This window comes from Gopherus evgoodei, chromosome 3 (genome assembly GCF_007399415.2).
Source record: "Gopherus evgoodei ecotype Sinaloan lineage chromosome 3, rGopEvg1_v1.p, whole genome shotgun sequence".
NCBI lineage: Eukaryota > Metazoa > Chordata > Testudines > Testudinidae > Gopherus > Gopherus evgoodei.
In genome coordinates this window covers 183160017-183171677 of record NC_044324.1, presented here as the reverse complement: position 1 = coordinate 183171677, position 11661 = coordinate 183160017, and positions in this window count along the sequence as shown.

The following is an 11661-nucleotide window of genomic DNA, read 5'->3' as shown; positions in this document are numbered from 1 at the left end:
AGGTATGGTCCTTGAACCTTCAGATTCCATCTATTCTGCAAGAAGAGAGAGTCTTTTTCATAATAAGAAATCAATGCTATTCAGTGGATTGCAACCTTTAGGGCAGGAAGTCCCTTGAAGGAGAAGTGGAATTTTAAGTCTCCAGGTCTGAAGCTAGATGTCTTAATATTAGAATGAGATTTTTTATTCTCTCTGTTGTAGGTTACTTCTATGATGCTCAACACAATGATATATGAGCACCAAGAAAAGTAACTTAGATCTGGGTAGAGTTGTCTGTAGTGGAGTCATAATGGATTTTACACTTCATCCTTCATGTGTATGTATATGTGTTGCATGATCATGGCCATTGGGTTACATGTGTGCATGTTAGAAATTCCAGGCAGCAACATATTGGAATATTTTATTATATATATCCTCTGCTTTGATCATAAAGTTTTAACTCATTGGAAAAACAGCATAGTGCAGTATAAATGCTGAGTGCCCATGGTTCCCAATGACTTGCAGGCATTCACCAACTATCTACAAGGATCAGGCCTAAGGCAGCTCTTGAATTGTGTGCACACTGTTTGTCTATAAAGAAATATTAGAAATGTATTAACTTTCAAAGAGGTTCAACGTGGTCCTTTTCATTTACAGAATCTTCCACTGAATGTTCACTGCCTATTGATCACCCATGAGACACTGCCGCTACCCTGTTTTATACACCTAGGGGCCTGATCCTACTTCTGTTGAAGTTGATGAGAGTTTTGCTATTGACTACCATGGGAACAGGAGTGTTGCTAAGAATTCAGTGAGAAGATAATCTAAAGCAGAAAAAAACTCCTAAACATTATTTAATTTATTTATTAACATGTGAAAAGATTCACATGATGCTGCCAAAATATGAGTCTATTTCTGTGAGAGCTTTAGTCCCTGGAAACATTTTCCTCTTGTCTAATTGTCAGAAATGCGTCTTATGCTGTCTACATCATAAAAAATTTTCTTTCATCTTTCAACTGGAAGATTTCAAAGGTATAAGATACAGAGGGATTTCATACTATGAGTTGTAGTCCCGAGAAGAATGGCCCAAAGACAGTTAGAAAAATCTCTAATTTACAGGTTGACCTGTCAAACCAGGTTCAGAATGACCCAGTTTCTTAATTATAGGGTGTAGTAGTGAGTTTCACTCAGAAATATCCATCCCAATTAAACCTTTAATATAACATTAAAATCACTCCTGGTATTGTTACCCCAGGGGAAATGTGGGATAATTAACCTTTCATTAATGGCAATGACTTTGTTGTTCAGTCTTAGGTATAAAGAAAGACACAGTGGAGTCGATTCATTCAGTTAGGTGGTAGATCACCTCTTGGTCTGAGAGCGAGCATGGGGAGCTACCTAGACAAAAGCTAAGCTTCTATTTACTGACTCAAAGAAGCTCATTCCTGAGCCATGCTCAGCTGGCTGCTGACCCAAATTTGGGCTTGATCCTCCACAGTAGAGGTGTGGAACATTGAATAGAAAAGCACAAGTTTGACAAGGAGTTCACAGGAACCATATCCTATATTAATGGGAACAATGCTGCGCAGCTGCCAAGTTACTCCTGCCTGGTAGCATCAACAAGGAATGAGAAGGAAACCTGCAATGGATGCTGAACACCCCAAAAAAGTGTCATGCATCAGCTCACATGTCCTCAGAGATGCACATTTGCCAACCATTTTTTTTTAACTCCGCGCTCTTGTAGGAGATGGAACATACAGAGATTTACTGCCGCTCCATGAGGACTATACTTGATGTTTAATCATACCTCCAACCTTACATAACCTCCATCTGCACTCATGTTAGAGTGCAACTACCAGGAGCACTGCAATCTCAGCTTTAAGGCCTTAGTAAATCAGACAATAAATGAAAATGCTTTTTAAATAAAAAAAAAGTAAATTAAGCTACACGAGACATTACAGCCCTAGCAGCACACACCTGAAGACTTAAAAATTACAAGTGCATTTCACAGGTGAAAAGAGTGGCTTTTTACCCCTCAGGACCTGTATTCAAGTACTGAGAGGTTTGTGTTTCTCTTGCAGTTAGATACAGAAACCTAAACCACTGCAGGCAGCTGCGTTTCTTAAAGTGCTGCACGTGTCAGTAAAATCATCAAACACTGCAGAGGAGCATAGCACTCTGAACTCAGGTCATGGTGGATAAGTAAAGAAGAAATATATTTCATATATGGTTTTAATAATCAGATGTATGCATAGGGAGGCAGCACGGTATACCAAGAGCTGAGAGCCAACAACCCCCAACTCCTAATTCCAGCTGTGACCCTGAGAAAGTCATTAAGGCCCAAAATGATTTAATGAGTTCACTAAACATAGGAGTCTCCATTTTTAGGGTGCTAAACTTGCAATATCTAAGTCCTGATTTTCAGATGTGCTGCACTCACAGCTCCAGCTGAAAACCAGAAAGAGCTGTGAGTATTCCACACAGGTGAAAATCAAGTGCTTGTTGCCCCAGGTGGATGGAGGCAACTGCCAAGTTGAATCAATCCTATTCTCCTTCATTGTTTGAGAATATTTATCATTCATGTGCTATTTTAGGCTGTTAGTACAATAGATTGTTCTGTGTAGTTTTGAGGGTGACAAAGTTATATTGGCTGGAAATTTCTTGTGCAAGAAGCAGTATCTCATGCATAAAAAGATTTGTTGCTTGTTAGCTTATTTCTACCATTTAATTTTTGTTCCTTTTCAGCTCCATACATAGGAAAAGAAACCTAGGCGAACTGTGTGTCAGACACAGAGCATGCTGTGGAATTTGTTGCTGGTTTGGTATAAACAGCCAGTCTTGTATATTGACCTAATGTAAACAGTCAGTAGCCTATGTAAACAGGCAGCAGTTAAACTCAGGCTAAATGAAGTCCAAAAAGTATATTTAAGCAGCAAGAAATCAAACATTAATACATATATTTTCATGTTGAAAACAGTTGGTTTTTTCCTTCCTTGAAGACCTTTAAATTTTCCACCCAAAGTTTTGACCATTGGGCTGCAGCCGGTTTTCCAAATGAATGAGGTGGTGGGAGACATCATGAGAGTCCACATGGCAGTGTTACAGCTACTCAACTTTTGTTCAGGGCTTGATCCATTTCCCACTGAAGTCAGCGGCAAAACTCCCATTGACTTCAGTGGATGAAGCAGGACCAGACTGCAGTGTTGTCAGTTTGATGGTAAGAAGGAAGAAACTTCAGGAGGTTTGCAGGTTCATGTCTAATAAGTATCCACAAGAGATATAATATGAATTTCAAACATTTTTGCTGGAGAAAGCAAACTAAAAATCATGTGAGGACAGGTTTGCCCATTACAATTGCCCATTACAATGAGCTCCCTGAAGAAAGCTGGACTAGTTTGAGAGATTATACCATGTCTAACAGAATTCCCCTTTATACAGATAGGGAACAGAACTGACAATAGTAAACGCTTTCAAAATGGTAATGCAGTTTTCTTATTTTAAGAGCACTTAGAGGTGAAAATACCATGGGGAAAAAAAATCTCCACATATTTCAGTATGACTGTTTCCTGCAGAAATGTGTAAATATCATGTTTTTTAAAAAGCCAGTTCATGGCTCCAGATTCCAAAGGTGATCTTAGATCTGACCATGTATCTTTGCCCCTGTAATGGTCCTCACTCAGGTTGGGGAGCGTGGCCTAGTTGTCATGGCTGCAACCCCTGACTGCCGAGGGGTTATGGGGAGGGGAACCTGGGCCCTCCTACTCCGCTGGGCTCTGACCCAGGGCCTTTTGGGCTACCCATAGTCTGGCAATCAAGGCTGCCCTCTTTAGGCCTCTTTCTCTTGTTCCCTTTCCCACCATGGGATCATCTTAGTCCAGAGGTGGGCAAACTACAGCCCATGGGCCACATACGGCCAGCGGGACCATCCTGCCCGGGCCCTGAGGTCCTGGCCCAGGAGGCTACCTCCATCCCCTCCCCTTCTGTCTCCCCTCCCCTGCAGCCTCAGCTCATGCGCCCCACCACTGCCACAATGCTCTGGCCGGCGGGGCTGTGAGCTCCTGGGGCAGCGCAGCTGCAGAGCCCGGCCTGACCTAGTGCTCTGTGCTGCGTGGTGGTGGCAGCAGTGTGGGCCGACTCCAGCCAGGCAGTGCAGCTGTAACACTGCCAGCCACCGGTGCTCCAGGCAGCATAGTAAGGGGGCAGGAAGCAGGGGGGGTTGGATAGAGGGTAGTGGAGTTCGGGGTGGTGATCAGGGGTCAGGGGTGTGGATTGTTATACCAATTATATTAGACCAGTAAAAACCAGCAGGATCTTATTAAAGGGGACAAGGCAAAGATGCCACATTTATTATGGTTACAATTTATGACTAATAACTAATATCTTAATTCTTATACACACACATTATACCTAATACACACACACACACACACACACACACACACACACACACACACACACTCATCAGGTGTTCTGCAGCTGCTGCATAGTTACCAGTCCTGAAGATACCTGAAGTTCATGGCTTGATTTTGCAGCTTGGGTTCGTAGCTTGTGGCAGCTAACTGGCCAGGAAAGCCAGGCACAAGGCTGAGCTGGATCTCTGTTGGGCAGGCACCAATGTTCTTCCATGTTGGCAGCAGAATGTTACCCAGAGTCTCTCATCTCACCCTTCTTTTTTATAGGCTTTTAGTTTGGATTCAAAGTCTATAGGTCTTGCTGTGGCACGCTGCCTCTGGGTTTAGACTGATCCCCCATCAATTGCAGGCGTGACTTTCAGCCTTGGACTTGGCTTTGATCTTCCTTCTGTTGTTCTGTTGTCCTTTTCTTTTTAGGGTGGATGCTTCTTACTTTGTTTAGGGCTGTTGTCTAGGTCTTCAGCCGTTGGTATTTGAACTTTATCTCATCAGGACAGGCTGGGGCTGGAGGTTGATTCCATCATTCATACATACCTCATTCACACATCTAAACTAAACTAATAAGATTACAGCAGGGTTTGCAAAAATAAAGGTTGGAGGAAGCTTTTACAAAATGGAGTGAGTGTTTTAAAATGGGGTTTGAATTACAATATGGAACAGAAGTTATAGTGTAGGCAAGTGTAGTGAATGGTGAACAGAAGTTACATTAATAAAGTGTAATTTCATTTATCAGTTCTACAGGATGGGGTCAGGGTGATCGGGGGGAATGGGGTTGAATGGGGGCAGGAGTCCTGGGGGGGGCAGTCAGAAAAGAGGCAAGGGTTGGATGGGGCAGCAGGGGGCAGTCAGGGGCAGCGGGTCCAGGGGCAGTCAGGGGACAGGGAGTGGGTGTATGTGGATGGGGCAGGGTTTCCAGAGGGGCCATCACGGAATGGGGGGCTTGGATGGGGCAGGAGTCCCGGGGGAGAAGATAGGAGGTGGGGGCTGGCCACGACCCCCTCCCCTAACGAGCCCTCCATTTAATTTATGAAACCTGATGCAGCCCTCAGGCCAAAAAAGTTTGCCTGCCTCTGTTTCAGTCCAAGGCATAGGCACTGACTTTGTGGGTACTCTGGGGGCTGGAGCATCCACAGGAAAACAGAAGCCCCTCTCCTTTTCCCTCTCCCCAGCAGCCCCGCCAATCAACACTTCCCCCTCCCTCCCAGTGCCTACTGCCTGCCACAGACCAGTTGTTTTGCGGCATCTGGAGGTGCTGCGGGGGGAGTGAGGGCACAGCGTGCTTGGGGGAGGAGTTGGAACTGGGCAGGGAAGGGACAAGGGCAAGAAGAGGCAGGGTGGGAAAAGGCAGGAAGAAACAGGGTAGGGCCTTGGGGGAAGGGGAGGAGTGGCGGCAGGGCCTGGACAGAGCACCCTCCAGCAGATTAGAAACTCGGCACCTCTGGTCCAAGGCTTTCCTCTGATGGGGAAATCCAAACCAAAATAGTAAAAGGGAGTTACCAATATCCATAGGATACTTCCCTTTCTGATTATCTCTGGGATGGATCTTCCCTTCCTTCAGGGAGGGCCCCTTTGGGCAGCTATGTCAGAGCCTTTACGCTTCCCGCTGTGCTGCTGGGGCTGCAGGTCAGGTTGCCAACTCTGACTGAAACTATTCTGGGAGATTTTTTTTTCCCCTCAACATCACGTGAGGTCATTTTCTTAAAATATCCTATTAAAATCTCCTGGATTGCTTTCAATAGTCACCGGGGGATCAGTGCCAATTCTGGGGGGACACCAGGCCAACCCTGAAGAGTTGGCAACTTTAGCTGCAGATCTGCTCACCTCCAGCTCTGCCACCCAAATGAGCTGATTCCCTGTCTTTTAATTCCTCCAGCAGATGGAGCATCTGCTGCAGGTGGGGTGGGGTGAGGCTGGCTGAGACTAAAATAATCCCTTAACCCCTTGTTGCCCAGTGTAGGATTTGTAACCGCATCACAGCCCTATATAGATGGACACAAATGGTAAAATGAGTCAATTTTTTCTTCACACAGTGAGATGGAAATGGTGGAAGATTAGGGGGAAAATATCATCAAAAGAAGGTAATGAGAGGAAAAAAAGCCTTGATGAAGTGGGGGAAATTCCCACAAACAACATGTTTGGTGACACCAGGAGAATATGAAGAAGATATTGGTTAGGGTGAACTGGTTGGCTCAGGAGTGTTGCTAGTAGGCAAAAGACCCTTTTATCTCTAGGTTGTTGGTTTGAATCCCACCCACCTCCTTAGCCACAAGCCATGTAATCTGAGAGTTGTTCACTGTTTTTGTGTTGAGTAGTCTCATGTCCTCATCACTAACACCACTATCATAATTAGCACTAACTGTTGGCAACTTCAGCAAAGAGGCCACAGGCTGGATGAGCCTGTAGACTCAGATGCCCTCTCCTTAGTCCATCTTGGGTTGGGGCACACTGGCAGACCAACGTGGGGACATGTTCACTCCAAATCTCCATTCTGCAACTGTTCTGCTGATATGGTAAATGGAGCACTTCAGTCACCAGTGCTGTTAATTCAGCACTTTTCAAAAGCATTAAATTCTCCTTTTAAAGAGATCATAGATGTATGTACTCTAAAGCTGAAGCGACAACCTTTTGTGCTGATTTACACCTCTTGCAACACCACTGACTTTATTGGGGCAACACAGAATGTAAGGCGGGGCAGAATTCAGCCTGACGTGAACACTGCTGGGAAATAATGCATTAAGTCTCTGTGCCACGGAACCATGTAATGAATCCCAGTGTTAGTGCTAATGCGAAAGTAGTGGTGATGTGCTAACTGGTTTAGCTGCTCATAAAATGGTGGTTAACCACCTGTCCGCTTATTACTGGGCAAGGGAAACTTAGCTGCAGTAATAAAACTGTACTATATAAAGTTACAGCGTTTCTTAGACTTGAATACCTATTCTGAACAAACAGAAATAGAAAACAACGTTAAAAACCATAAATTAAAAAAAGGGCAAAAGTTTCCCCATTTGTCTCCTGAAAGAAAACACAGTATTTAAAATCCCTTAATCAGAAGAAAGCTTCATGGGCCACTCACATTTTCAGTCAATTTTAAAGCTGGTTTAATTATTTGTAGACTCTGATATACTAACTAGTAAATGGAGTTAACATTAAGCATGAATTTGGCTTAATATATATCAAACACCATAGCCACAAACATAGATGACCAGATCTGAAAAGGAGCACCATTCAGCTATGGTTGGGGTTGTATTTGCATTTTTGTTATAAAACACATGATAGTAATTTGAACAATGTTTTGGGAAGGAATACTCTGGATGGCCAGCATCTAATAGTAGAAATTAGTCCTGCTTTAGTTACATTTTAACAAAGCTAAAAATAAATGCATTGTTAAAAACAAGCTTGCTTGCACATTAAATTGTTAACATTCTTTTTCCACTGTTTGTCCTAGCAAATGTGAATCCTATGCTTGGAAATACCCATCTGAATTTGAAATGTTAGTATCAATTTGAGTTGGAGACATGCACATCACTCCATATCTTGGAATATCCTGTGTGTGCTCTAGTGCTAGCGATCAGTAGTAGATTTTCCAAACTATGCAATGTAGACAAATTTCATGCAATTCTTATTAACACTGTTAGGTCCTGTGGCTGCAAGGGTCATGCTGTACTTATCACATAATCCTTATCTTGCAACAAGGGTCAATACGCTGAACTGTAAGGTAATTAGTTATTAAAAGAACATACGTGCAAATTCCACTTCCTTATCCTGTTTCTTATAGGAGTAACCTATTTCCCTGTGGTTTCTGTGGTTTCAGAGATGCTTTAAGTGTTCTTGTTATGAATGAATAAAACTTAGTTGAGCTTGGCCTTTTTAGATAGCAGTTAGTTGGCTTAATTTTTAGGTTAATTTTAAAATAATTTATCATCAAAAGCATGTGGATGATTATGGTACATTAAATATCTTGGAAATAGAGTGAAGTCACATGTTATGCTTCATGACAAAAAGAAATCTTCCTTTTTCTAACCTGTGTACCCTGAAGAACAATTAAGGAAATCAGATCAACTTATAAAAACAACAAGGGGTCCGGTGGCACCTTAAAGACTAACAGATTTATTGGGCATAAGCTTTCGAGAGTAAAAAACATGAACTTATCAACTTCTCATTTAAGAATTACAACAAACATTTTTCCTGCAATGTGTTTTTTACCAAAGATTCAAATTCTGGCAAACAAGACCCTTAAAAGTTTGTGGAGATCGTTTCGTACTCCACTTTTTCCCTTATAAAAGGCCCCATGATATGATCACTTGAGCTTTCAACTGAGAATTAGCTATGGCTCCCATCAGAGTACATCAGCTAGAGGTGAGTCACTGGAGAGAATTCAGAGCACAATGCCACTATCTCCATAGCTCCCGCCAATCTGCTGAGAGATGAACTGACACAGAACTTGGCATAATTATATACAAGAATACAGACTTTTAAAAACCTTTCCCTTTGATATATTCCTGACACTGTGTCAAAGTCTGTTTTGACATAGCATCAGAAAGGAAGTCTCCTGCAGCATCTCAAATCCAGAGCAAATAGATTTTAAAGTGATAAGGCTAATTGGTGTTCTAACTATTCTTTGTTTACAGGTTGAACATAATACTGAGGTATCTTTCAGTACTCTCAGATACTGAGTTCTCTTCAGCATTCACACTGGCTCAGTAAATCCTCCCATTCTTCAAATCTACTTTTAGGAGAACTGGAGCCTAGATGTAGCAAATGAACAGAAGCACAAATATCAGAGGTTGTAGCCTTGTTAGTCTGTATCCACAAACAACGAGGAGTCTGGTAGTACCTTAAAGCCTAAAAAATTTGTCTGAGCATAAGCTTTCGTGGGTAAAAAACCCACTTCTTCAGGTGCATGGAGTGAGAATACAGATACAGGCATAAATATATATTGGCAAACAAAGAGAAGACAGTTACCTTACAAGTGGAGAACCAGTGCTGAAGGCCAGTTTAGTCAGGGTGGATGTAGTCCACTCCCAATAATTGATGAGGAAGTGTCAATACCAAGAGAAGGAAAATTGCTTTTGTAGTGAGCCAGCTATGCCCAGTGCCTATTCAAGCTCAAACTGATGGTGTTAAGTTTGCAGATGAATTGTAGCTCAACAGTTTCTCGTTGAAGTCTGTTTTTGAAGTTTTTTTTGTTGAAGGATGGCTACTTTTAAATCTGTTATTGAGTGTCCAGGAAGATTGAAGTGTTCTCCTACTGGCTTTTGTATGTTACCATTCCTGATGTCTGATTTGCATTTATTTATTCTTTTATGTAGAAACTGTCCGGTCTGGCCAATATACATGGCAGAAGGGCATTGCTGGCACATGATGGCATATATCACATTAGTAGATGTGCAAGTGAATGAGCCTCTGATGGTGTGGCTCGTGTGGTTGGGTCCTATGATGATGTCACTAGAGTGGATATGGGGACAGAGAAGGCAACAGGGTTTGTTACAGGGATTGATTCCTGGGTTAGTGTTTCTGTGGTATGATGTATAGTTGCTGGTGAGTATTTGCTTCAGGTTGGGGGACTGACACAAATCAGACATCAGGAATGGTAACATACATCTGAAGAAGTGGGTTTTTTACCCATGAAAGCTTATGCCCAAATAAATCTGTTAGTCTTTAAGGTGCCGCTGAACTCCTCATTGTTTTTTCAGACACACAAATGAATTTGTACTATATGAATATCAATTATACAGCCTGGGAAGATTTTCAGCTAATGACAATCTGAAAAAATCTAACATTTTCCTCTTACAAATGACAAATCCATATTGATAGTGTCCAACTTTTTAAATTGTGGATGCTCCTTGGGGGTCATGCTGGTATAAGTTATGCCTAACTAGCCACCAGCACCCCCAGGGATCAGGGACAACAAAAGTCATGTATGGTGAGCTTTTCTGTCATTAGGGTCCTCCACTGAGCAAAGCACAGCCAGACCCAAGGATCAGGGTTAAAGTGTTCCTGTTTGGATCAACATATTGGAATAAATTAGGAATTATTGTTCCCAAAGGTAAATATTGCCTTTCGCTTCAACTAGGTTGTTTTCTACCATATGGGTTGATGAATCCTGATGTTCACTTTTAAAGAGAGGTCAATATCTTCATATGGTCAGATAGAAGAACTCCGGAACAGAGAGGTTAAATGACCTTCCCAAAGTCAGGCAGTGGACAAGCAGGAGATATGTTCCAAGTATGCTGACTCTCTCACCACAAACATACACCCTCACTTATGAATAGGCTTGGAAGGATTAGACTTTTATCACTAAATGTCAATAAACATCAATTTCATCGTACACATGAGCCAACAAAAAAAAATTCCTATCAATAATAACCAAAATTTACAAATAGGGAAAAATAAGAAAAAAGATGCTTGCGAATTTATAAAATTAAATAATTTTTGTCTGATACTCCCATAATTTCCTGCCACTGTAAAAATTTAAAACAATAAAAATTGAGAAAAATCCTTAAAATATACATAGGTAGTATCCATCAAAATTATGAAAACAATAATAATTGTATTCTACCAAGCCTTATCAGGCTGGTTTTAATAAACTCACACCTTAAATTTAAAAAATATTGGAAGGACTAGGGAACATATTTCACCTTAATTGTATGAATTCTCTCTTATGCTTTATGTTTGTATTCTATTACAAATCATGATTCCTACAGTTTTGGAATGAAGCAAATAAGATAGCATATTAAAAAAAACCGTAATCTTCACTGAAGCAAAGTTAAATCATTTCAAGGTCAGAAGTTATTCATATTATGGAAGGATTTCTAAGTGGTGTGAAATCTGGAATAATCAAAGTAAAAGTTCTGATCTGGCTAGAAAAACAAAAATATTTATAATTTAAACATTTTCAGTCTAATAAATGTTTTTGATTTGTGGAGGCAGCTCTTTGAGTCTATGCCTGGGTAATACCAAACTTCTGTACAGAAAACATGTCAGATGCTTTAGATTATAGATTATGTTTTTAGTCTTTCCTTAGTTCCCTTGTTATACATTTCATTTTAAAGCAAATGATTTGCCAGTTGCAATAACCCCTGTTTAAATATTCTTCATGTATAACAATATCACAAGAGGAAAGCTGAGTAGTGAAAACCACCCTGGCCCAATATGACTGTTTTTCTCTGGAGAGCTACTAAATGCTGTTCTTATAGCAGTAGCACCTGGCTCTGTAGCAGATTTTACAAAACACTTGCATTTTCAGCTATTCAGTTTACTCAGATTTTGT